Consider the following 23,791-nt stretch of genomic DNA (forward strand, 5'->3'; position numbering starts at 1 on the left):
CTAAAATCTACACGATCATCTCGTTAGATATAGAAAAAGATTTCAGCAAAATACATCATCCTTTTATGCTAAAGGTCTTTGAGAGAACAGAGCTACAAGGAAAATACTTAATATAATATAACATAATAAAGACAATATACAGCAAGTCAGCCAACATCAAACTAAATGGAGAGAAACACACAGTGATCCCACTGAAATCAGGAGCAAGATAAGGCTGTGCACTTTCTCCATATTTATTCAATATAGTTCTTCGTGTCATTTGTAGAGCAATAAGACAACAAAAGGAGACCAAGGGGATATAAATTGGAAAAGAAGTCAAAATCTCTGTTTTTGCTGATGATATGATAGTTTACATAAGTGACCCCAAAAATTCTGCCAAGGAATGTCTACAAGTCATAAACACTTTTAGTAATATAGCAGGATACAAGAGTAACTCAAAAAAATCAGTAGTCCTCCTGTACACAGATAAATGGGCTGAGAAAGAAATCAGAGAAATATCACCCTTCAGAATATCCACAAATAGCATAAAATATCTCGGAGTAACTCTAACCAAGGAAGTGGAAGACATGTATGACAAAAACTGTAGAGCTTTGAAGAAAACCAGAAAGTGGAAAGATCTCCCATGCTCTTGGGTAGATAAAATTAACAAGGTTAAAAATGGCAATCTTACCAAAAGCAATCTACAGAATCAATGCAATGCCCATCAAATTCCCAGAAAAATTCTTCACAGACCTCAAAAGAATAGTACTCAGCTTCATATGGAAACGTAAAAAACCCAGGATAGCCAAACCAATCCTGTACAATAAAAGAACTTCTGGAGGCATCACAATCCCTGACTTCAAACTGTACTACAGAGCTACAATACTGAAAACAGCCTAGTATTGGCATAAAAACAGACAGGAGGACAAATGGAACCAAATAGAAGGCCCGGATATTAATCCACACACCTTTGAACACTTGATTTTTAACAAAAAAGCAAAGAAATTTCAAATGGATAAAAGAATTCATATTTAACAAATGATGCTGGCATAACTGGATGTCAACCTGTAGAAAAATGAAAATATACCCATATCTATCATCATGCACAAAACTCAAGTCCAAATGGATCAAAGACCTCAACATAAAACCAACCACAATGAACCTCATAGATAAGAATAGAAAGTTGTAAGTACACTTGAATGTATTGGCACGGGACACTACTTCCTAGATATAGCCCCAGTAACACAGACACTGAAAGAAACAATTAGTAAATGGGACCTCCTGAAACTGAAAAGCTTTTGAAAAGCATAGGACATGGTCAACAAGACGAAACAGTAGCAAACAGAATGGGAAAATATCTTCACCAACCCCATTTCAGACAGAGGTATGACCCCCCAAAATATACAAATAACTCAAGAAACTGATCATAAAAAGAACGAATAATCCAATAAAAAATGGAGTACAGACATAAACAGAGACTTAAGGAAATGCTCACATCCTTAGCCATTAGAGAAATGTAAATCAAAACAACTCTGAGATTCCATCTTATACCTGTAAGAATGGCCAAGATCAAAAACACTGATGACAACTTATGCTGGAGAGGTTGTGGGGTAAAGGGAACACTTCTGCATTGCTGGTGGGAGTGCAAGCTGGTACAACCCCTTTAGATGTCAGTGTGGCAATTTCTCAGAAAATTAGGAAACAACCTTCCTCAAGATCCAGTAATACCACGTATGCGTATATACCCAAAAGATGCTCAATCGTGCCACAAGGACATGTGCTCAACTATGTTCATAGCAGCTTTGTTTGTCATAGCCAGAACCTGGAAACAAACCACATGCCCCTCAAATGAAGAATGGATAAGGAAAATGTGGTACATTTACACAATGGAGTACTACACAGCAGAAAAAGATAAAGATATTTTGAAATTTGCATGCAAATAGATGGAGCTCGAAAGCATTGAGTGAGACAAACCAAACTAGAAGACAGTTATCATCTGTTCTCACTCATAAGTGGTTTTTAAACATCAAGCAAAGAAAACCAGCTTACAAATCACAACCCCAGAGAACCTAGATAACAATGAGGACCATAAGAGAATCATACATGGATCTAATCTACATGGGAAGTAGAAAAAGACAAGATCTCCTGAGTAAGTTGGGAGGATAGGGACCATGGCAAATGGTTAAATGGAAAGGGTGATTAAGGTAGGGTAGCAGCAGAGAAAAATGTAGAGCTCAATATAATCAATATAAAAAATGATATTTAATGGGTAGGTGTTTCAGACAAAAAGCATTGATATTTCCTCATTCTTCCTTTTGCTCTTCCTCAGTTATATTTACCAGCAAATGTGTCCCGAAAACCTTGCAAGAAGCTGAGCAATTCAGTATCCTGACTGCATTAGGCAATTCCACTGACATGATGCCAGAATGGCCCTGTTTCCTGCCACTTCTACAAGGTACAGAATGGCCCTGTTTCCTGCCACTTCTACAAGGTACAGAATGGCCCTGTTTCTTGCCACTTCCACAAAGTACAGAATGGCCCCGTTTCAAGCCACGTCTACAAGGTGCAGAATGGCCTTGTTTCCTGCCACTTCCACAAGGTACAGAATGGCCCTGTTTTCTGCCACTTCTACAAGGTACAGAACTCCCCTGTTTCTTGCTACTTCTACAAGGTAGAAAAAACAAGATGTTATCTGAGCATGGACATAGCCAAGTGTGGTAGCCTGCAAATGACTGAAAGATGCTTGACATTTGAATAAGCTCTGACTAAGAGAAAATAGGAATGGGGATAGCAGATTGCATTTATTGCCTTCCTTTGAGCCATTGCCCTTTGCGGAGAATCTCCATCATCATGCCCTTTTCTGAGAAGTACTGAACTATTAGGAAATACAACTGAACTGTTGTATTTTTCCTGAGTAAAGGATTGGTTAACATGGTCACATATTTTCCATTTGTTTCACATCTAGTAAGAGTGACTAAATCATGCCTTAGATCCTTCACCTGGAGTGTTTGAATTAAGACAATTAATTTTGTTGAGCGTCTACACAATATATTCTCATGACAGATTTTTAAATTTTACATTGTACATTTAACTGAAAGAAATGAGAAACCAATTACTGGTAATAAGAGGGTTTTTAATAACTCCTAAGACATGCTTGAATTGTTCTCAATTGCACATGGGTAGAAAATTGAGAGGATATATAGGGAAGTGGGATGACATGGAGAGATAAAATAACCCATGAGGCTGAACTTAAACATGGAAGGGCATTTAAGACAAGAAATAACCTGCAGCTTCTGCCACGCTTACAGAATTGTGGTGGGGGGAGTAATATTCAAAGCGTGTTTTGAGAGCCAAAGTATTAAGTGGATGAAAACTAAAAGAAAACTTCAATCAATACAGTTTCAAAGAAACTTTAAAACAAAACATAGGTCAAAGTCTAATGATAATGATAAAAAGATCAAATTGGACTAAATGTGAAGCTTCAAAATGTCCAATTTCACATCCAATTTGAGTGGATGATAATAAAAGATTTGACGTGAGTATAAAGAGCTGGCTAAACTTTATAAAGACTGAATTGACCTGTCATTCCTGATGATAAGCGCAGTGTAAACTCCTTATCTGGAGAGTCTGTACTGCACAGTGGTGATCACTACTACAACTGGCACTTGTGAGATATGTGTGCTCTATTTCAGGACAATGTCAGCAGCCCTCACTGTATTCACAGCAGTCATCAATGTCCAATGCTCCTTCAACTGGTACAATAATATAGAATGCCATTACTGTGCAACAAGAACATAAGACTTTGTGTATGTGGAGCCTCAGACTCTGCACTAGGAGCAACTCAGCTAACATATACAAAAGGAGACAAACATATTTTCTGGTTAAGAAAAAAACTCTTCAGGGGGCCATTGGGAGTCTGAGGCTTAACTCCAGAACACGAGAGTTGAAAACGTACTGATGAATAGAAAATCAGTATTTCTGTAAAACAGGGCTGGTGGCTCTGAAACATAACCTTACATTTCTGGCAATGGATGCTGACGTGACTTGGATTCCCTAATATCACTGGGAAATCATGGAATCCTTGAATGACTAAACGGGATACTAGTATCACCAAAAATAAGATAGAAAATTACCTCAATATGAACAAAGTCAAGTAATAATTGGAGACCCTTAATACACAGGAATTTGTGGCACTGGACATGGATGACTGTAATCTCAAAAAATATTTAGAAATTTGGGTATCTAGGATAGTCACTTTAATAAAAATGAAATGTTGATTTATTTCAATCACATATCAATTAAAAAGGCAGAACAATATTAGACTGTCTTTTGTCTTTAAAGTCAGCATATACTAGTTTGAAACATGCATTCAGATAAGTTTTGGGTTTCAGGGGAGGCTGGATAAGGTGATGAGGTCCAGAGAAAGGGGCTTGCAGTGCAAAGTTCTCTGAGTCGTATGTCATATAACATAGTAGATCAATTGATTTGAATGTCCCAAAAATAATTGGGGACACGTTTTTAGTGTGTTCTTATTATTGAGCAAAAATATTAAATATTAAGATAGTGCTAGCTAGTTTTACATCACCTTGACACAAGTCATGAGGGAAAGGGAATCTCAAGTGAAAAAAAATACTCCTACCAAATTGGACTATGGATAAGCGTATGGTGCAATTCTTGATTAGTGATGTTGTGAGAGGACCAAAGTCATGGTTTGCTTTCCCCCACTTCCACCCCTTGACTGGAAGTCATGGTAGTAAAAGAAAGCAGGTTGAACAAGCACATGCTTCTTTGTGACTTCTCCATCTGTTCCTGCCTTGGGTTACTGCTCTAACTTTGTACTGATATTTCACTTGTATTAAAAAAAAAAAAAAACTTGCTTGAAGATCAGAGAGTAAAACAGCTCCACTGGTCAGCCTTGCAGACCAGGCAGTGGTAATACATACCTTTAACTCCAGTAACCACACTAGTTGCCATAGAAACCAGGTGGCGCATGCCTTTAATCCTAGTGGTGCCTGCTTTTAATCTCAGTCATAGAAAGGATTATAAAATGGAAGGAGACAGCTCTTCAACACAGTCTCATTCTGCGATTCCTGGAGGCAGGATCATCATTTCAGACCGGATTTGAGGTTAAGAGTCAGTGGCTGGTTGTTTTGCTTTTCTGACCTTCAGGTTAAACCCCAATTTCTCTCTGAGCTTTTATTAATTGTGCTTCATGATTTTCTGGTGATAGACTATAAAATACAAGATAAAAAAACCCTCTCCTCCACAAATTGATTGCAAACATCATATTCTATCATTGCAATAGAAACCCTAAGACAAAGATCTGACTGAAACCATGGATATAACCAAATCTCTCTCTCGACATATTTAAATAGTCATAAAATTATATATAAATTTATTTAGTTTATTTTATGGGTATGGTCTACATTTACATTAATTTATATATTCTACATATGAAATATACAGATCCTTGGATATATTATAGACATATATATATATATATATATATATATATATATAGTCAGATTGACACAATCTGACAATCTGGAAACACTGGGCTGATAATCTCAATGAGCAATTTTCTAGATAAAGTTGGCCAATGTCCATACCTGTGTGTATTTATTTTGATGATTTTGTTGCTGTAGGGATTCCTAACTCAATGTGGGCAGACCAATTATTGAGTTTGTATCTTGCACTTTAAAAGAAGAGAGAAATAAAGCTGAGTAGTAAGCATGGATGCATTCAGTCTGATGTAGGAGTTCCCTCTGTGTGTTGCTTGTATTGGTTAATGAATAAAAAAACTACTTTAGCCTGAGAGGGCAGAACTTAGGTAGGCGGAGAAGACTGAACTGAATTCTGGGAGGAAGAAAGCAGAGAGAGAGAGAGAGAGAGAGAGAGAGAGAGAGAGAGAGAGAGAGAAGCCATGGATCCACCAGAGACATACGCTGGGAATTTTACCCAGTAAGCCACTGTCACATGGCGATACATGAATTAATAGAGATGGGTTAAATTAAGATGTAATAATTATCCAATAAGAAGTTAGAGCAATGGGTCAAGCAATAGTTTAATTAATACAGTTTCTTTGTGGTTATTTCGGGGCTAAACTAGTCAGGCAGTAGGGATGAAAAAGCAACATCAGTCTCTCTCTGATTTTCACTGGGAATGTAACTGACTATTTGAAGTTTCTGCCTCGATTTTAGAGCAACTATGTATTGTAATTTGATTAAATTAATGTAATGTGTTCTCCATCTTGATGAACTGTTCTTATAGCCCTAGCTTTTGCATTTTGAAGGAAGGCAGCAGAAGTAGAAGAAATATTGTTCAGCCTTTTCATAATTCCATAAGTAGAAGATACATTTTCACTACACATCTTAACAAATTCACCGAGTGAGTTTGATGTTATATTTTGCTTCTCAAATTGAAAGTTTTATACTTTTACTTACAGGAAACATTTTACAGTTTTGGAAATCATTTTATATAAAATATGTGTTACTTTTAACATCACATTTACACTAATGTGAGAGTGGGTCTCTAATTGAAATGATTCTTAAGTGAATAACAGGCAGTACCCTGCGTGGCACAAATGAATTGGTCCAGCTAAGTCCTGTTCAGTACATAGAGAAAGAGTGAGTTTGAGCTTATCAAAATGTTTAGAAAAGCATTCAGTTTAAAACTTGTGAGATTTATTTATGGAGTTTTTCATTAAATATTCTTAGATATACACAGCACCCTGTTCATGCTTGAGTAATTTCCAAACTCAAATAAGACTCTTTTTTTTGAGAGAGAGAGAAAGAAAGCGAGGCAGAGAACATGAATTTGGATGAGTATAGAAAAGGAAGACTATGAGAAAATTAGGAGACAGGAAAGATTATGCTAAAATATACTGAATTATATGGAAGGATATCTAAAGTATACCATCAACCAATTCTTAGTGAATTTTTGCTGATTTTCAAATTCTTAGGAAGCATACAATTTAAAAGTTAAAAAATAAAATGATGCCTAGAATAGAACTATATGGGGAAACATGTGGAAATTATCTAAATGTGTGAAGATTCATTATTCTCACATTGTGGATTACCAAGGGCATAGAACCAAGAGCAGGTTATGAGAAAAGCAAGTGAAAGATGCAATAAGTTCTACACATATCAGACAAATTGCCTCTCTCAGCACTTCAGTGCTTATTAAGCATCATGAACAGAATCTGTGTGATGTGACGTGGAAACTATGAACTGTTTCATAAAATGTTTTAATTTTGGTCTATTGAGTATCAACAGAAGACATCAGTACATAAAATACTGTACTGAACATCAAATAAAGTAACAGTAACACACTGCAACACAATCATGTTCAAACTCTGTTTTGAAATCTTATCAATTTACCCTTCTAGAACTTGACAAAATTTCCACATACAGGTTTTCCTTATTTGGCTGTAGTTCATTTAGTAGTACTACCATCCACATTGTAGAACATATGTTATTTCAGCCTAAGGGACATATTTTACCAGTAAAAATATGTGATGGCATATTCATGATTATGATGTATATTGATTTGAACATTTTTCATCCACACCATGAACTATTTACTTGTTTGAGTGACAGAAAGATTTGTGAACTGCAGCCCAGTGGGCCACAGTAAAAAAATAATTTTGGTGACTTGGGATATAATTCCTTGTACCAGAACTTGCAGTATGCATTGGAAGAATTATATTGACTTAGTCAATAAATATATAATCCAACTCTTATACTATTATTATCACAGTATTTACTCACTGGAGCAAAATTATGCTTCATTTTTCTTCGGCACCCTTGGAATTTTCTGCATGATGGTAATTCTTGGTCTCTGGAAAAATAAAATTCATCTGGGAGACATACGGTATTTTCTGGGCTGATCATTTGGTCACTTTGAGGTTCTCATACTGTAGGCAACACATGAAAAAGCATTAACATCATTAAATTGAAAAATAGATTTTTAGCATTAAATGAAATGGACATGAATAAATATGGATAACATTTGGCAAAAAAAATTCCCTGTTTTTTTTTTTTGTTTTTGCATCTTTCTTGTCAAGATCAATATAACTGTAAACTAGAAACAGTTTAACTATTAAGAATGAAGACATAGGAAGAATAAACTCGGACATCTAAAATATTAGCAATACATGAGAAGGAAGTTAACATACATAGAGTAAAAGGAAGATTCTGCTTATTAAAGTTGCAAGATCAGATGTGTCCACAGAAACTCGATGTTTGACTAAATGTTTTGCTAATGTTTTTAAGAAAATAATCTTTTTTGAAGTTATCTTTTGAGAGAAGTAGTAATGACATATTTATTCTTACTTTTTTAAGAAGGAAGACTAAACACCATACATGGTAATGATCTATAAGAGAAAGTAATGAGTACAATTTAGTATTTTGAGAAGGAGATTGCATAGAGAAGTGTCATGCATCTCTAATGCTTCCTTCTGCTGCATTCCTTTCTGAATGTACTGTCTATTGAATAGATGGTGCTTTCACAACAACATGGCAAATCATTTGTTTGGAGTCAGCAAATCATAAGCAATCAGCTAGGCTTTTTGTTTTCTTTCTAGATACCATTGCGATGTCCAAACTTGAGGGAAAAAAAGCAGTAATAAAGTCTGTGTTGTATAAGAACATGAACAATCACCTAAGTGACTATCCAGTGGAAATTGCATGTGAGGGTAAGTCTATTTTCTGTAGAATGCACCTTAGCCAGCAGAAAATGAGATAAAAAGGAATTTGATAGAGGAATTCCCCTTCATTTCTCTCATGGACTACTTCAAAACTCTATCACCAGTAACAATCATTCCTGATAAATTCTGCGTGTCAAGGAAGGTAATTCTGTGTAACCTGTTCTTCAGTGTAGCTCAAGGGAAGAGGTTTTCAAACTGCTGTTTTGTTTTTGAGGTGGCATCTGGATTTTACATTGCATTTTTACATTTTTGCTTTGATTTTTTATATTAATGTTCTATTTTATTTAAGTAACAGAAGAATGCATTAATTCTTATATTAGATTCAGTGTTTAGAAAACTTTTTATAGAATTTTAGTCAGAAATTTAAATTATTTTCCTTATAGATATTTATGTAGCAAATAAAAACAGGGCTTTCAAAAGCAGCCATCCAAATAAAACCTCAGATACTTACCCCTGGTTCTTTGCTTAGTATTGTGTCACACCTAGTTTCTCATCTGTTACATAGAGTTGAGCACATAAGAGTTAGAATACAGATGAATAATATGTAGAAAACAGCTCTTTCTGAAAAAAACTGAAATAGTTTGTTGGAAGAAAGGTTTGTCTTTGTTCAAGTTCATAGTCAGCTATTTTCAGTGCCTTGGGTTTGTGGCATGGCATAAGTACTTTGGCGGACAGCAGTGAGTGAAAAATAATTTCTTACCTCAAATCACACAGAATACAGGTGAAGCAAGTTCAAACCTTTATCCCTTCCTTGGCCTGTCTCTCCTCCTGACTTATTCTCTCTTGATCCGCAGCCTATTATAGGTAGTGCTGACCACATGCAGGGTGGTATAAGCTCCCCATTTTCTGTTCTCTATATAAATTTATACCTGCAGAGAATGAAGCAGATACATGTGTGTTTTACTAATCCTCGCATTTCTCAAGTCATTCAAATTGACAGTTGAGATAAGTCATAACAACTATTTTAGTCTGTTTATGCCGCTAGAACAAAATAACGTGGACTAGGCAATTTATAAATAAGATAAATTCATTCTTCTGAGTTCTGGAGACTGAGATATAAATATCAATCAAACACTAGGGTCTAGTGTTGCCTAACAAGATGGCACTTTATTACTGAATCATTACATGGGGTGGTAAGACAGAAAAGGAAAGAAGTTAACTACAGAGAAAAACCTTGTGCATCAAATTGTTAATCTCATTCACTTGAGCCACATTTTCACGACCAATTTCTAAAGGCCTCCTCTAAGACCCAGTCACACTGGAAACTCAATTTCAAATGAAAATATTTTGGTGAAAGAATAACTATTCAAACCAAGACAAGTATCTTTGGGATACCCATTGACCCAAAACTATTAAAGCAGTTAACTACTCACTTTTGCTTACAATCTATCTGTTTAAATCAGAATCTTGTAATTTCACAAGCCTGACCCATTTTCTACTCATTACTGTATTGTCCAACAGGAAGTTACCCGAGCCAGGAAGAGAGGATCAGTTTTTCCTAAGGCCTTTAAAGGTAAGATTAAGAAACATTTCTGAACCTGACTGTGTGCATCACAAACAAGTGACATTTATTGACTATCTCTCCAATCATAAAAACAATTATCAATGGCAGATAGCTTCCAGTAAGATAAAAGTGGCAGAACTGAGGGACTGAGGAGGCAAGCTTCTGACAGCTGCTACATCTCAGTCTCCTGTCACTGGGAAGGACCACTTGAACATTTCCATGAAGAGGACCTGCATTTCCAAGAGGTAGTACATTTTGTTTTAAATAGAGTTGAGTATCTTTTAAACACATCAAAAAAAGCAAACATTCGGTACAATAACTGCACAGAAAGTAAATATATATGTGAACATGTGTGTGTATAGAGAAGTTAATTTCAAATGAAAAACATAAACAATATTTCTCACATGTGTGATAACCCCTTAATATAAAAACAAAGATTTGTTAGCTATTAAAAATGTATGAAAATAGCCTAAGAAAAGAAAGATCATACAATGGTGGAAAAAGAAAGTCAAATGTGACCATTGATTGAATGAGATCACTTTCTATCTCTACCTAGTGTTTCTCTAAATTAATAACAACAAAAAAGGAAAGATAGACTTGTCTAATTGTTTTCTTCGGCAATTTCTACATGCACGAAGAAAAGTTGTTCTAAGAGTTTTGTGGTACTGATTTTAGGAAAGATACTTACAAGACAGAAAGAAGTTGAAACTTAACATTAGAGGAGAATATGAGTTATTCAATCTCTACCCATCTCTCAAGAGTATGATTCTCCTGACTAATACATGTGGATGTCAACTCTAGGCGAAAGAAAGATGTGGATATGCTCTCTAGTCAGATATTATCCACCTAAGTCTTCAACTTCAGACATGTGGCAATTTCACCCTGAATTATATCTAAGGCTCTTGAGGAAAATTTCACCCCAGAGATTTTTTTCACCTTTATGTATGGAATCATCTAGAACTATGAGAGTTTATTATTAAGAAAAATGGGTCCATCCTAAAGGATTTTCCTACTATAAATATGCCCAAAGTTACACTGTTTTCAGATCTATGAACACATTTCTTTTCTGATTAATGAATGCAAAGTGGAAATAAAATCAGCAATACTGAGTGAGATTTGTTCAAATTTACATATAAAGCAACCTAACCATGGATATCATCATTATTTTGAACAGTTGTTCATATATGTATTTTGAGAAGAGTTTTAAAGAAACATTTTTGTGCACCTCTAGAAATTGAATTCTAAGCCTCAAAACTTTTTCTAAGTTAAGTCTTAAGGTGTCAAAGCAATGCTCATAAGAACTGCAAGTTTTATGAAGTTCCTTTACAAAAACATTTTTTTCTTCAAAATAATTACTTCCACTAAAGAATAAAAACCATTCCTACTCTGGTGAGAATTAGGGAATCTTTATTTAACAAAGTTTTGCAAAATAGTTTGTTATAAGTCATCAAAAGGAAAATACAGTTAATAGCTATATGGAATGAGTTGATTTTAAAACATAGTATTTAAAAGAAATGGGTAACAAATACTGAACTAGTCTGACATAAGCTTATGCAAAACATTTTGTTATAGTAATCACAGTTACAGGGTATTAACGTATAGTGTCAGAGATGATAGTAATATTATTCGGGAATTTGAAAATAAATAAAAAAATTACTTACATATTTTCATGTGCTACTAATATTAAGTATTTGGTCATGATGTTTGATAAACCAATGAATTTCTTTTAAGAATCTTAAATTATTAAAGAAAATATCAGAAAGCATAGTTTACATTTTATATCATTTTGAATTTAAAGTATAATGAAATTGTGTTTTTTACATTATTTTTTGTTACATTCATTTACTTGTATGAGTATGTGAGTTGGAATACCTATGTCAACAGACACTTGTGTTGTGGAAATCAATGGACATCTTTTATAAGGCAGTTATCTCCTGCTCATGAGTTTCAAAATAAAAAATCAGAAGAAAAGTTGTCAAGCTACGTAGCCTATGAATTTACCTGCTGAACCATATTACTTGCCTCTTTTGCTAGTTTGTTGGTTTGTTGGTTGGTTGCTCTTCTGGGTCCTAGGGTGGCCTCAAACTTTAAAATAATACTTAAATATAAGCAAGATAGTTTAAAATTATATACTGAATAATAATCACACTCCAGTCAAAATGTACAGTGCATTCTGTTCAAAATACAGATATATAAACAAGGACCTCAAAAGTTGACAGAGAATTAAAGGACCAATGCTTTCAAAACAGTTCTCGTGTAGAATTAAGACCTCATGAGATTCCCCACCCATACATAATGGCATGCCTGCTACTGTTGTCTTTGTTCAGTTAACATTTAGGCAGCCATGTTGGTGAGATCTGACAGTCTTAGAAGACACAATTTTAACAGCAAACTCCCTGATCAATGGCTCTTACCATCTTTCTGGCCCCTGTTCAGCAAGATCCTTGGTCCTTCAGTGTAGGAGACATGTTATGGTTGTTCGTTTGGAATTTGGCTCCACAACTATGCCTTTCATAACAAAAATAAATGAAGAAGAGGCCATGAATTTGAAAGAGTGTAAGAAGGGTATATTGACAACTTTTGATGAAGAAAAGAGAGTAAAAAAAATGATCTAATTATATTATTATCTAAAAGAAATAATTTAAAAGCAAATAAGATAATATAAACTTTTTGACTATAAAAATGCACTGTCAAATTTCTATTTCAGCTCCTTTATGTAACAAACTTTGAAGCTGTCAAGACCATATTTTTCAAGAAAACAGGTAAAGCTCTCTTCAAAACAGTAACTGTCTGGAACCAGTCAAAACTGAGGTCACCCTTGCCCTTATTTATATAAATTCATGATCTTCTATGTAAATCAAGACTTTTATTGCTAGGTAATTATCCTTTTGCCTCAGTAACTTCTACCCCTGGAAATTTTCTGACATCAGGCCATTTTCATCTAGACCCAATAACATATAAATATCAACTATTTAACTATATTTTATTTTTATTAATTTTCTTTAAAAAAATACCAAACCAAGTTCCCACTCCCCCCTCCTCCCACTCCCTCCACACATCCTCCCACCACACCCCCATCTAATCATAAGAGAAGGTAAGACACTTTGCTTTGTGGAAGGTCCAAGGCCCTCCCTACTACTAGTCTAAGCAATGTATACATCCAAAGAGAATAGGATCCCAAAAAGCCAGTACATGCAGGAGAGATAAATTTCAGTGCCACCACTAGTGGCCCCTCAGCCTGCCCCAGCCATACAACTGCCATCCACATTAGTCAGAGGGACTAGTTTGGTCCCATGCTTTATTTTTTCCCAGTCTAACTGTAGTTGGCAAGCTCCTATTAGGATAATTAACAGAAATAAGAAGGCATACCTTGGCAAGACTCAGGTTGACAAATATGTTAATGTTTAAACCCAAGTGCATTTATTGGAGACGTGGTGTAAGTCAGTGGTTTTTCAGGAAGTAAGGTACCAGTCAGATCTGCATATGTTCTGCAAGCAAAGTTTGTTACTTGTTTCATTTTTTGGTTTAAGGCAAATACTGAATCTCTAAATAAAAATGATATGGGTCATGAGGTGTTTGATCTAGTTGGTATGCTTCAAACAAAGGTATTGAGTAGCACTGTGGCCAGTTTCATGAATTGGTAGAATAGAAGAAAAGAATAGAAGGAAAAAGTGTGAGATGGTAGAAGAGGGTTGAAAAAGATGAGTCCTTGCTAGAAATTCCAGGTACATGTGCTGTGGCCGCACCTCTGGGCATAAGGCTTGAGAAACATAAGTAGATAAAGGTAAACGACTAGAATTATCATGAATTATCAGTTCTATTTTTCTATTTTTTAATCTCTTCTCCCTTTCTATCATGAATTATCACTTCTATTTTTCTTTTTCTTCTCTTCCCTCTTTCTCCTTCCTTATTTCCTTTATTTGAGAGTTGGGTCTTCATGTGTTACACAGGTTAGTCTCAAATCCATGTACCCAAATGATTCCCCTGTTTCACCTTTACTAATAGCAGGAATAAGGGCATGAACTATTATATCTAGTTTGATTCTATTTGTTTTATGTCTTCTTATTATCTATTTCCTCTCTACTGCTTGCAGAAATGCTTGATAATTACTTTATAATCATTGCAGCCCTCTCAAATTCTAGCAATCTTTCCTACTCTATGGGTTGAGTTGTCCTCCTTTGTTTTCTTTACATGACTCTTGGTTCTTACTTGTGCTATTTTTTTAAATACCTTGTAATTGTATGCTTATGTATTGTAACCATGACTTCCTTGATTTTCTACGTTTAGCCCTCACCAGAGTCTCTGAAATAAAGACATTCACACTTGAAAATTAAAAAAAAACAAAAACAAAAACAAAAACCTGAGGTCACAATGCAGGATGTGATTACTTGAAGCAAAAGTTGCTGGGGCTTTAAATAGTAAGGAAACAAATGGTAACTGTGCCTAACTGGGGCTTACTTTCATGGCTTAACAAGACAGTAGAACATTCTCGTGTTCAGTCTCATGGAGTCCTAAAATTTTATGTTTCACAAGGGTCCTAAAATTTTATGTTTCACAAGGGTCCTCTAGAAACATCATATTGTTTTCATAATGAAAGGTCAAGAACTAACTGCTCATGATTTTAAACTTTGAAAAAAAACCATAGTTATTGTGAACTTACTAAAAATGTTGACTCAGCCAGGGTTGTCTTTAAAATGCGCATTAGAGATTAAAGCCACAGAGAGCAAGGGAATTGTCTTCTAAACCTGGGAAACAAAATTGCCAACTCTAAAAGTAATTTTGGGAAGCTATGTATACTTCCCAATCCAGGATATAGTCCCATTAGATGATAGACATTCAGTCACAGAATTTAGTGATATAGTTTTATAGGAATATCTCCTACATTCTCGAAGACTAGCATTTTTGGTGGTCCTCACAACCTTGAGGTCACTAAACACTTAGGATGATGTTCGACTGTGTAGTTGTCTGTTTGCTTAACCCATCTATAAAAAAACAATATAATAACCAACTTTACTTGCCATAGATTTTCTATGTAACAGGGTTTTCCTTTTATTTATTTTATTTTTTATAATTTTACAATTTCTCTTTTACAACCTAAGTCAATGTATGTCTTTATCTTAAGTTTTTTTCTATGCCCCTGGCACAGAGATGTATGTGTATATGTGTGTGTATGTGTGTATGTGCTATATTTAGCATTTAATGAAAACTACCCAACAGTAAGCAGTCTTATACAACAGAAACATACCATGAGAGTTGAAAACATCATTGATATAATGTAATAGCATATGTCTGCAATACTGTTTGCATGTCTGAATGTTTTGGGGTCATTTGTGGTCAGTAACTAAATCTCTTGAAAAACTTCAAGTTTTCTGTAAGGTATCTCATCCATTCCTCAGGCAAGATTTCCTGTGCAGTTCAAAAACAACAGAGTCCTTGATTAGGGACAGATGGAAGATGTAGGGAGAGAAGTGAAAACAACAGAGTCCTTGGTTAGGGACATACAGAAGACATAGAGAAAGGTAGACTATTCAACTTTGGCTTCATCTTGGTCTAATTAATCTAAGTATATGTACTAAGTTTTCTCTACTTGATTAAATGCTGACATATTCTGGTGTCAATAAGGTTCTCTTTAATGAGTTATTGATACTAAACAACATTTAACCTGTTCTTGATCTTCCCAATATAAAATAGTATTCTAGAGTAAAGGCAAAGGATTGATAATGAATGATCCATTGGCCTGAATTTTATATAAGAAGCCCAAAGAAAATAATAGAGACAAAATCAGGAATCTTCTGTTAATTGAAGCATCTAGAACATTAAGCAGCAGGACACAGAACAATCCCAACTCAATGCATGGTCATAGACTAAAGATAGTCAACTCATTCCCAATGACCCAGTGAAGCAAGTCCATTCCTAAGCAAATAGTATGTGATATTCTCAAAGACAAGGAAAACAGTGTGACGATCCACACAGTGCAACAAAAAAAAGACTCAGATGTGATTACTTATCAACTTTTGAATCAAAGTAACTTTTTGTATTCTAGAGCATAATAAAGTCTATGAATAATATAATAAAGATTTCACAGGGAAAGTCAAAATAATAGAGTAATACATCGCTAGTATTAGGTAAGAGAAATGCTTAATCAATCATTTGAAAAATACATGCAAGAGCTATTGTTTGGCACATGAATGCCTCAAAGTCCCATATGTTGAAGGACTGGGCCTCAGTTTTGGCAGCACTGGGAAGTGATGGGACTTTTAAGAAGTGGGACTTCTTCAGAAGAAGATCAGACATCAGGGGCTCATCTCTGAAGAGTGTGTTGAAACCTGGGTCTTTTCCTGACTTTAATTGCTTCCTGAATTTAGTTAGGTAAGCAATTACTTTGACCTTATATTCCTGTCATAAGGCACTGTCTTGTCATAGCCCCCTTTGAAGAAAAAATAACAGAGCCTACCCATTATTAACTTGATATGAAACCATATAACAAAGATCTTTTTCAGTTTTATATTATGTTATAATACAATTGCAAAATGTTACTTATTGATACATAATAAAATCAGATACAGATAATAATAGGATCATTATGGTTGGAGATATGCCAATAGTTTATTTATAGAAAAAAAATAAAGTGTGTAAAACAGAAAAACAGGAGTTAAAAAAATAATTCAGGAAACCCAGAATACAATATCCATATAATACATGAGAATTGAAAATGTTTTCAAATTTCATTCTTAGGTATGTCAATATCTATAGATATGAGGCACTCTCAACTTCTGTCAAAGTATTTTCTTTTAGCAGTGGTTAATACAGAGACTCATAGCTGTTCAAAATGGGGAAAATAAATGATTCTGAATGCCAGTCCACAGATAGAACATCTTTATTAGCTCATGATGAGACTTAGAGTACATACCTGAAGAGAAGATGCAAAGAAAATAAGGAGGAATTTTGAAAACTGCTGGCCAGTAGATATGACATATCTGTTACACAAATGAGCTCACATCAGCCATAGTTATCTGCAGATGATGTATTAAACACAAAAAGTTAAAAATTCCAACATGGAAGGGATATGGACTCCTAATACATCACATATATGAGGAACTACTAGTTTGGATGACCAATAACAAGATGCCCATACCTCAGTGGCTGGCTATACTATACACACATGTATATCACTAATTGTTCTTACTGAGTTATAAATTTGAGAGGGAGATACGGGAGCTGTATGGATAGAGTGGGGGATGGAATGTGGCTAAGACACGCACATATATATAAATTTTAAAACTTAAAAGGATGCATTATATGTATACCTGAAATACATAACCCAAGATGGACCAAAATTTATTTGTGTATCCAACTACAATGATGAGTTTTTACATTTCTCTTTGAGTAATAATAACTAAAGATTTCTTTTAAGTTATTACCACAGGGAGAATATATATAAAAATTCTAAACAAAAACACATTGCTTTTCTAATGAAACACACACACACACAAAGAGAGAGAGAGAGAGAGAGAGAGAGAGAGAGAGAGAGAGAGAGAGAGATGTTGAAAGAAGCTGAAGAAAATAGAGGAGCTTTTCAAAGAGTGAAATAGGATAAACAATGTGATATTTTATTTGAAATTATACAAGCAAGAAGTGTGTAAGCTGAAGAACTGACTGTGGTTAAAGAACAAGACAACATTAATCTGCAATTTAAACTGTAAATTGTACTTCAAGTGCTCCAGAAGGTATTTAATATCAAAAAAAAGAAACAAAAATAAAAAATATGAAGACAGATCTAGGGCCAGTAAGGGAAATTTAATTACAACTTCAATGTCATGCTACTACATTTAGCCAAAATGGTGAAAGCCAAAGTTCTGTTAATAGCAACCCTTGAACCCATACAAACTTCACACATATGGCTAAGTGACTGCAATCACTTTGAAAAACGATGTGGCACAATCTGCTTATAGTTACTACATCCATATTCTATGAGCATGGAATTGTCACCAGAGAATGAACATACACATGCATTAAATACTCAAAGGAACCTTTACAGGGGCCATATGCTCACAGTTTCAAATTGGAAACAATGCAAGTTATAGCAGTATTGCAGAGATGAATATCACTCTGCTATTTCAGTCGCATAAATGAGCCTCTCAATCTTAATGTTGCAATAAATCATTAATCAGAATATATACATATATATATATATATGAACCTACTCTTACTTGTGTTTTATATATATTCAAATAAGTTCTAAACACATATAATTTTTTCTATGGTTTTATATGTTCCTAAATCCAGTGATTTTATTTTTTTCTATATTTAAACATTTCATAACATTTTTTTAAAAAAAATTCTGTTAAAATTTGAAAATTTATTGTACCATATAACAGCATTGCTATTCATCCCAAAACTAACGTTATGACTTTTAAACTCAATAGTAGGATATAACTGAAAGGCCATTGTATTTTACATGTCAAAACAAATACCAGGCTCCAATAATAATATTGAAATAATAAAGTTTTTGAAAACCCACTAGTAAAATTAATTCCCTAATGTGAAGAAATATTTTAAGATTAAAGGTAACATAGTATGCGCCGAGTAAAGAAACAGACAACATTTGATATAGAAAGAGGCATTATTTATTGGGGTCTCTTGTGATATAGAAATTGAAAATTTATTTTGTTACTTTTGTGAAATATCATTCGACAATTCTTTTAAATCTTTCTTTTGTTAACATTCAATTCATTAGCAAGAAGTCATCATATCCTACTGACATTAGTTTGCAAAGCATTTGTGAAATTTTTCCATTAAACACTGCATGTTCTGCATTATATTGAAAAGACTTCAATAACTCCTTGAAATAAACCTTAATTCTCACTGGTTTTAGAAGGAATATGTTCCAACTCTTTGCTGTTTGGCTGACCAGAGGATACATTTTCCACCGTGGAACCAAGAGTTTTTCAGTATGTCAGCAGCTACCATTTCTTAACCCAATCCTTTCAGAAACTACATTGGATACTTAAATGTCCCACTTTCATCTTTACTCAGGCCATTCAAAGGAAGCAATATCAACCTTTGATTTTTGCAAAGGCGCCAGCGAAATAAGTAGTTTAGTGAGATGGAAGCATCACCAGAGCTCCATGGCCTGCCAATCCAGCCCTATAGCACAAAGAAAGAGTCTAAGTGGCAGTATCTTTAAGTAACTTATTTCAGATTCAGATTGAAGGGATAGATCTCATGTTGAGTCTATGATCTTAATCAGTATAGCCCATTACTATACATAAAAAATGAAATATTATATAAAAATGGGAGAATAGCATAAAATAGAATACAGTAACAGAAGAACTAAAACTTTAAAAGAAAATTTTATAAGATGCAAAGGAAACGGGATAAGGCTGGAATTCCACTGTTATGGAATTTTGAATTTAAGCAAGCAAGGCGTACCTGTAAAGATCTAGTTGGTGGCATGAGGGAGCAGGGATTTATGTTAAAGGTGGGTAGCTTTAAATCACAAAAGTCACGTATCTGAGCAGGACATGGTGGGATACACCATGATGCCAAGGGGAAAGGATAATTCTTAGCTATGCTTAGAAATCCTTAGAAAGTCCAAAGACAGCCTGAGCTGCATGAAACAAACATACAAACAAACAGAAACTTTATAATTTATACACTAGAATCGAAACAGTTGTTTTTCATTGTAATGACATCATAGGATTTGGAGCTTAGAATTTTAGTTCAATATGTTGTGAGGGTACAGCTTGAAACCCTTGTTTCTATCTGTTATGACAAAACAAAGGTCATAGGATTTCCTTTTTCTTTACAATATGTCGATTGACATAATTGTACTCTTATTTATTTTATTTAGACTAAAATTTATATTTGGTATTTGTAAAATAAAAAATTTTACTTCATTACATGGTGGTGAGTATTCAGTTAAGACGAACCTTGGGAGAGGGTTGAAGGGGAGGAGAGAGGCATGGAGGGAAGCAGAGAAAATCAAGAAAAATAAGAGATAGTCCAAAAATAAGTCTAAGCTAAGGTCAAGTTTTCGTAATAAAAAAAAGACAATTAGTTTGAAACAAAGTTCAACTATACTTCTCTGTTTCAAACCAATATCAGACATTATTTCCTATTTTAGAAAAATGTTGTCATTCATACAAGGGAGTATTGTAGATATGTTAAAAACCTTATTGTCTTATGGAAAAAGTCAAAATAAATTAACTTCCAATAAGTTAATTGGTACATAAACTATTACATTTAAACACTGCTTTATTATGCAACTGTTAAAAATGCAGTAAGGGATGTTGGTACTGGATAGGTGGTCCAGTTCTTAAGTGTCCTTGCTGCTCGTCCAGAGGACCTGAGTTTTATTCCCAGCAAAAACAGCAGGTATCTCACAATTGCCTGTCACTCTAGTTCCAGAAGATCTAACACCAACCTAGCTCCAGTGGCACTAAGTATGTAAATAGCGCACATCAACTCATGTTGGCATATGCCATACACATGAATAAATGAATAAACATTAAAAATACAATGAAGGAAGCTTGTGAACACACACACACACACACAAACACACACACACACACACACACACAATGCTAAAGAAAGAAATAAGTAGTGTCATTTTGAGTCCTTTGAGTCCTTTGCTGATGTGAGTCCTTGGAGACCAGAGGGAGATCACCAATGGAAAGGATGCAGTAAGGTTCATTAGTAAATTGAGGACATGACTACTATGTGAATAATCACTTAAGAGAATATGAACCTCAGATATATATATATATATATATATATATATATATATATATATATAAAGAAGTAGAGAGATTAAGAAATTGCGTGAGTAAAATCACCAGGCTTAGAGCTTCATTCATGTGGACAGAGAGGAAATAGGCTGACTAAAAATAGGTTTCAAAGTCTGAACTCCAATTCCTTTAATGATAATGATCTTGTTTCAGAAAATCTGAAAGCATAAAATGCATGACACAGAGTATAATGCATTTGATCTTTTGTAGTTTTCCCTGAACTCTGCAGATTGACCATACACCGATAATGAGCAATGTGTTGACTTTTTTTTCACTTCTTGTGGCCTATGTTTGCCTGTATGCTATTAGACCCAGTATCTTTACAACTCTTCCTTTCTTTCGACTAGTCTATCAGCCTGAACATTTTGTTCAACCTTGCAGAATATGAGTCAAATCATCTCCTATTATTTTATTACTTACCACCTGTAAACGTAAGTATGATGTCAAATTAAATTGCAACCTTAAAAGAATATTTTATTTCTAAATATACACATTTATTATATTTCTATGTAATAATATTTATTGTGTCAACATGACATAATTTATATCATAATGTGTAACATGACGGGGGCCGGCTTGTTGGGGTTTCTGTTCCCCACAGCCGGCAAACCCCAAAGAAAATCAATCACACAGAGAACTCTATAAGTTATGAAGCTGATTGGCCCATTAGGTCAGTTTTCTTATTAACTAATTCTTACATCTTACGGTAACCCATAATTCTACTCTATGTTAGCCACACGGCTCCGTATCTTTCTCAGCTGGGCAAGTTACATCTTCCCTCTTCGGTGGTCTGCGCAGGAGTGCAGAGAGCTTTCTGCTTCTCAGAATACTCCGGGTCTCTTTTCTCCACCTCTACTTCCTGTCTGGCTTTCCCTCCTATACTGCCTGCCTGGCCAATCAGCGCTTTATTAAAATATGATTGACAGAATACAGATAATTCTCCCGCACCAATAATGTAAACTAGTATCACTCATCCCTATCAATCTTTAAAGTAGGGAGTGTGGGTAAAGTCGACTTTAATTTGAATGTATAACATTTGACGTAGAGGGATCTAAAGAAAGACTGTTAAAATATAGAACCACATTTGATGACATTAACATATTTTATGACATCATTTATATAAACAAAGAATATGGAGTATCTTTCACACTTCTGTGTCTTGAAGACTTGGACATTTTAAATTATGCTCTTGTATGGTATTTTTTATATGCCTGCTATATATGTGGCTTCCCCTGCGCCACTTTAGGAAGTAAATTTCAGAGCAGGTATTATCGTGTCTAACATAAGAAGCTGAGCCCGTAACCCAAGCTGGGTGAAGGTACACAGAAAACCAGGAGGCATTGTGCCTACGTTACAGCAAATTGACTCCTATTTTCTTTGGGTTTTTCACCAATAAATTTTAAGCCCTATAGATCTTGTTTGTGTTTTAAATATTAGGCATGTTTGTCCTTATTGTAGGAAATCATACCAATTCATTATATGTCTTGTACTTTGGCAACATAATATAAGATCTTAGAAATACTATTTAAGGTTGCTTGGATTCTTCATTACCTAAATTTCACTAAGAAGGGAGAAGGGTATTTCAGGTAAGGCTGGACATATATATGTGTCAGAGGGAGGGGGAATACAAAACAAAGACTCTTTACTTTTTCAAATAAGTCGAGTGGAAAAATATAAATAAAAAGGGTTAGTTGGTGCCATATGAGCAACTTGGAGTGTGTATGATTAATAAGCACAGCTCTTAATTTCTTTATGGAATAAGTAGTCAGTAAAATGAGGTAGACAATTTGCCATCCTATTTCCATAATCTAACCAAACCCATCAGAAATGCATGACAGACATGGGTTTAAGAACACAATAAGTGTTCATGTTTCCATATTTATAGCATATAAATATGAAGATATAAATATGAATATGGGCCTTAGCGTAGGAGTTTGAAGATAGACACAGAACAAATTCTCAATGCTATTCTTGGAAGCATATAACCAAAGGCTGCCTTTAGATTTTCTTATTTGTTTAACTCAGTTAAATTAATTCCCAGAAGAAAAGTACAAAAACTGAGCTGCCTTTTCACAGCTATTCTAGTCATGGTGAGGGCTTCTAAAGATTTCTAGGTTATTAACTTTGACATTTCTGTACTAAGCACTTACAGACTATTACCAAAATGTATTCAGGCGAAGGCTGAAAGAACTCAAAACCCTAAATAATGTGTTCCAAAAATTTTATCTAAATACCTCTAACCACTGCAACTGTATCACCCAAGGTGCAGTGTTTGTTTAAAGAGTTAACAGAAATCTCATGAAATGTTAAAAGAATGATTTTTAGCTCTTTGGCTCATTTTTATGTCAACAGAAGTCATGGGAAAACAGTGAGTTCTGGGTTTTGTATTATCTATACATTTTATGACAACAATCACATCTTATTTGTATTTTCAAAATATAAATGTTACCATCATTAATCTCTTAAATTGTCACCCTTGTGTGGATACTCTTTTCTACAGAGCTTGATTTTTGGAATCAGAATTTCAAAATAAAAATAAGAAGCACAAAAGTATTTTATTAAAGCACCTAACACACATACACATATACATGTTTTGTGTACATATATACTGAAGAAAAATGTAAATAATTTGGTTTTTAATATCTAACAGAATTTTTATATTAAAATAAGTGCAAACACTTATTAATGTGTCAAAAGCATTAGTATTCTTTTCATGTCTTACTCTGTTACAAAGAGACCTTTCTTACTCACTTCTAGTCTTCTAATTATTTATTTCCTCCATTCTACTGCTAACTCCAGCTTTTCAACATT

Source organism: Myodes glareolus, chromosome 8, assembly GCF_982192425.1.
Source record: "Myodes glareolus chromosome 8, mMyoGla1.1, whole genome shotgun sequence".
NCBI lineage: Eukaryota > Metazoa > Chordata > Mammalia > Rodentia > Cricetidae > Myodes > Myodes glareolus.